This window comes from Phodopus roborovskii, unplaced genomic scaffold (genome assembly GCF_943737965.1).
Source record: "Phodopus roborovskii unplaced genomic scaffold, PHOROB, whole genome shotgun sequence".
In the NCBI taxonomy this organism is placed as follows: Eukaryota; Metazoa; Chordata; class Mammalia; order Rodentia; family Cricetidae; genus Phodopus; species Phodopus roborovskii.
This window is the reverse complement of record NW_026126721.1, coordinates 3,767,641-3,772,825: the sequence shown is the minus strand read 5'-3', so window position 1 is coordinate 3,772,825 and position 5,185 is coordinate 3,767,641. Positions and strand designations below refer to the sequence as shown.

At 46.2% G+C, this 5,185-nt stretch overlaps 1 pseudogene; it reads left to right on the top strand.

Annotated features, from left to right (window-relative positions):
- The first annotated feature begins 2,230 nt into the window (after positions 1–2,230).
- On the top strand, positions 2,231–3,364 carry LOC127214492 (macrophage-capping protein-like; annotated as a pseudogene).
- Positions 3,365–5,185: the final 1,821 nt, after the last annotated feature.

Below are 5,185 nucleotides of genomic sequence, written 5' to 3'. Positions count from 1 at the left end.
TGTACCGCCAAATATCGACTGGTAGCAGATGATCCTTCTGATCATGGTCCTTGTAGAATAGCTCTTAACAAACTATGGCAAGCTAAATTTTGTTAGACAAATGAGTAAAAGGAGCCTTGTGGAATTGCTGGGACTGCCGGGCTAACCACGGGAAATGCACAAGCAGGGCGGGCGAATGCAAAATGCAGAAAAGGGCAAAAAATGAGAAGCAGTGAGTGCCTTCTCAGGCCTGCTGTGGAGGCAGAGGAGTTGTAGGGCAGAGGCAAATGTCCCAAAGCTGTGGTGAGTAAACCTGGTTAGGCAAGGGACCCTTCCCATTGGGGATGGTGGGGGAGGGGAGCAGCGTCAGCTGCCTGGGTGAAACCCAGGTCCCATGAAAATCCTAATCCCGCTTCTGACACCAGATATTGCGGTTAAATAAGGATCATGATACACAAATAGGATGAATAGATGTTTATTCAGGCAGAAATAACTTACAACCTAGACAGATGAACACCAGCAATTTCCACCGGATGCTCTCCTGTCCAAGTCTCGCCAGCAAGAGATCATTCCCAGGCTCTTCCTCAAACCTTCTTCCACAGGTCACTTCTGCCCATGGCTCCACAACCAATGGGCATGGTCAGTGCCACAGAAGGAGTCAAAGTGAATATCTCACTACAAATAACAACAATTTTGCTGTTTTCAAAATATTTTACATATTACATTGTATGTTGATGCATGTGTGCACTTGTATGCCATGGCACATGTATGGAGGTCAGAGGAAAACTTTGGGAGTTCATTCTTTCTTTCCACCAAGTGTGACCCAGGCACAGTTTTCAGGTCCTCTGACTTGGTGGTAAGAGTCTTTACCTGCTGAGCTATCTTGTTTTCCACTTAGGATTAGGGGAAATCAAGAAAAATGAAGGGAGATAGTGGACTACAACCTAACCTGTCTTCTGGCACATTCTGTCTCATTGACAGCAGGCAGATACAGCACTTCACTTTACCTCATATAAAATCTTTCTAAAGAATGACCATGTTTGTGTTGGTAGGGGGCTGAGGTAGATATGAGAGGATTTGGGTCATGGGGAAATAAGAATAAAATAGACTGTGTGATTATTTTCAAATAAAGTAAAAAATTCCCTCTCTGTGACTTTGATTATCCTGAGCAAATGAAAACATAAAGACATAACCAGGAAAATACGATCATCAGAATGTGAGTATCATGGCACTCTAATTGCAATTCTAGTGTCTACATTGTGAGAAACAAATGTGTGTTATTTAAATCTTACAAGGTTAAGTGTTGTTGTACAGTACCCTAAAGGGAGACAATCGAAGTACCAAAGCCTTGGGATTCATTTTCCTATGATTATCTCTATGCAAAAGTTCCCAAGAGGACATTAATGACGATGCTCACAATATCACAATATCACCCAGCAAATATAGGTGTCCCTGAAAACAGGAAGGGATTGGATGACGAAACTGGTGTGTACATTCTTAAGGGGTATTGTTAACCCATTAGAACTAAAGAGCAACCAGGCAGTGGTGGTGCATTCTGTTAGTAGTAGCACTCAGGATATTGAGACAGACATAACTCTGAGTTTGAGGCCAGCCTCATCCACATGCAAGTCCCAGGACAAGCTCCAAGCGCTACACACAAACCCTGTCATGATATACCACCCACCCACCAAAAAATAGAAGAAATGAGCAGAGAAAACAGGTGGTAATGTGAGCAATTATCGTGATGAATTGTATTTCAGGCCACCAAATGTATTAAAGCAGCACCAGTAGCAGCATATATTTTACAAAAACACAAGTATGAATAAGATATGATTCAAAAGCATCAGAACAGGCATGTCACTGGGAAGAAAATAGGTCCAGAAATACCATACAAGATCTCTCTCTCTCTCTCTCTCTCTCTCTCTCTCTCTCTCTCTCTCTGTCTCTCTTCTCTTTGTGTGTGTCTCTCTCACCCACACAACACACACAAGAATAAAATAAAAAACCTTTAAATATAATAAAAACATTGAGGACAGCGTTCAACTACTGAATGAAAGTAGATATAGAGTAGTCTACAGGATTTTCCAATTTATCCTAAACTTTGTTGATAAGAAAAAGGCTGTAAGAAATATACTCCAAACTTTTTGATCCCAGAAGTAACTGGAGGCAAAGAATTCATAGAGAGATTTTAAAAAAAATGTATCATATGCTTCTATAAAAATTTTCCAACAATAAATGAAAACACTTTCTAATGAAAATCAGTCTACTCAGAGCCACCAAATCCCTCAGACTGGACACCAGGAGACTCCAGCAAGTTGAATCTGACCTGAGGAGTCAATGCTGGTCTGAAAACAGCATATACACACCCATCCCTCAGAGCAGCTCTCCATTCCCAGCTTTAGTCCAAGACCCAGGCCTATACATATGGCATGTAGAGAAGCTGAAGCTGGTGCCCATAGCACTCGAGAACCATGGGATCTTCTTCTCTGGGGCTCCTACCTAGTACTACACAATGGCCCAGAAGAGATCTCCCATTTGCACCTGGGGATATGCCAGCAATCATCCCGTGATGAGCAGGGGCCCTGTGCTGTGCTGGCTGTGCACCTTAACACCCTTCCTGGGGAGTGGCCTGTGCAACACCATGAGATTGAAGGGAATGAGTCTGACCTCTTCATGAACTACTTCCACGTGGCCTCAAGTGTCAGGAAGGCATGTGGAGTCTGCATTTCACAAACAACCTCAGGGGTCACCCCAGCAGTCATCAAGAAACTCTACCAGGTTAAGTGGAAGAAGGACATCCGTGCCACTGAGAGGGCACTGAGCTGTGACAGCTTCAACACAGGGGACTGCTTCATCCTGGACCTGGGTCAGAATAGCTTTGCCTGATGTGGTGGGCAAGTACAACATCCTGGAACGTAACAGGGCAAGGGACCTGGACCTGGCCGTCAGGAACAGTGAGCTGCAGGGCAAGGCCCAGGTGGAAAGGAGCCAGGCAAAACAATACAGGTTTTGAGCCTCAAGCCTGCTCTGAAGGAGGGCAACCCTGTGGAAGACATCACAGCTGACCAGACCAATGCCCAAGCCGAGAACCTACATAAGGTCTCTGATGCCACTGGACAGATGAATCTGACCAAGGTGGCCGACTCCAGCCCCTTTGCCTCTAAACTGCTTATTCCAGACGACTGCTTTGTTATGCATAACGGGCCTTGTGGAAAAATCTACATCTGGAAGAGGCAAAATGCTAGTGAGAAAGAGCAGCAGGCAGCCCTCCAAGTGGGCAATGGCTTCATCTCTCAGATGAGATATTTCCCAAACACTCAGGTGGAGATTCTGCCCCAGGGCCGAGAGTCCCAGCTTCAAGCAATTCTTCAAGACCTGGAAGTAGGGTGGCTGCCCCCAGCCCTGCTCTCCTTCCTCCCACCACCAGCCTGCCGCTCTACAGCTCCGTGACTCTGGCTGCTGGATCTACACCAAGATGCCCACTGGATGCTCAATAAAGGAGACCCATGCTTTAAAAAGAAAAAGAAAGAGAAAATCAGTCTATTCTCATGACAAATTTAACAGGTTGGGGTGTGCTTATTCATAAAGACCTGGATTTGTAGGTGATTCACTTGCCAACGAGTCAAAGATGATCAAATCACTTTTTGAAATATTTTAAGAAGGATAATGAAACTCCCCTTAAGGGATAAGAGAAAGATAAATGAGAATGATCCACTGAGTGGAGGTGACATGGGAAAGAGTTTGGAGAAGAAGGCTTCCTGCCACGTCTTCCTCTATAGTGAGGACTCTATAGTGACTACAGGAAAGACAAGTAGTTTGGAAAGTAGCTCGTGAAGAAGCTCACCAAGAGCCTCCTCTCTCCTGACAGACTCTCTTCCTTTACAATCAGAGTAACACTCCCCTTGAGATTTCAAGGTGGTACACCCTGATTTCTCAGGTACATCCTGGTTTCTCTGGAAGTCCACCAACCCTCAACCCTGTTCCCAGTGCCCAGAGGGGTCACAGGCAGTGCTTTGTGATGCTGCAAAGGATCATAGTGGCAGGTGAGGCTATGCTGACCAATCAGGGTTGAAGGGTGTGGTCCTGCATTGTTTGGGGCCCTAGATCAGTTGGGTGCAGAGAGCTGTGGGTCAGACCTCAGGTAGGCTCCCTTTTGGAGGTTAGTGAGGAGGTAGTGGATCCTTGCATAGATTTAGGCCCCTCAACCTCAGAACACCAGCAAATGAATGCCAAGATTTCCTGTCAACCCTGTCCCTGTGCTCGTTGCACAGCTGCAGGTCAGCCGACTTCAGCAAGTTATGGAAAGGTGAGAGGACTAGAGCAAAGCACTCTTTCTTCGTTGAGCAGTTGCCCTTCCCTAGGACTCTTGTCTTTCCCTAGGCTGGCATGGATTTCCTCCTGAACCCACACCTTTTCCTCATAATGACCCCTTCACATGCTTACCATCACCGTGCTGTCCTTGCAGGTTCAAAAGACTTTTAAGAGGCGAAGAAGACCCCGTCGGCGTAGGAGGCTAAGAAGAAGACTCACTGAGAGGACTCTGAGAACCATTGTGAGAGATGGGGGGACATCCTCTCCTGAGCGCTACAGCCTGCTCAACTTGGAGCTGTGCAAGAATGATCCTGGTCAAGAAGGAGCCTCACCGAACACCAGACTCTCTACTAGGAACCTGGCCAGCTCTGAGACTCAGCATGGTCAAGACCTCTCAACTGCTCAGAGGTCTTGCTACTGAGTCATGTCTAGTCATGGACATCGACAGTTCCATTGACAGTTACAAAAGAACCCTCTTGTGGCGCAGCAAATAAAAGCAAACATATGTGAGCAGATGAGTTTCCTGTGGTCTGTGGGGGGCTCCTGGGAGAAAGTATTGGGTAGATGGTCTTTTAAGAGAGGTACTTTGGTTTGTACAGGTCTGGGAGCCTGAAAGCTGGTCTACCTACAGAATGGTGATAGATGATCTGCAATGTTGGCACCTATGCAGAAGATCAACTTGCTCCTGATGCTTTATTTCATGGGACAGTTTGTGGGGGTGGAAAGGGCTGGTGTGTCCTTGTGTATTTCAAAGGGGCACAGGTTGGGGGAATTATTTCAGGGTGCAGGTATGAGATGCTACATGGTGAGAGGTATGTGGACAACAGTACCAGCCTCAGTAGGTTACATCCTGGTCCCCTACCTCCTCCCAGTGATTGTTACATTTTGCTTTGTG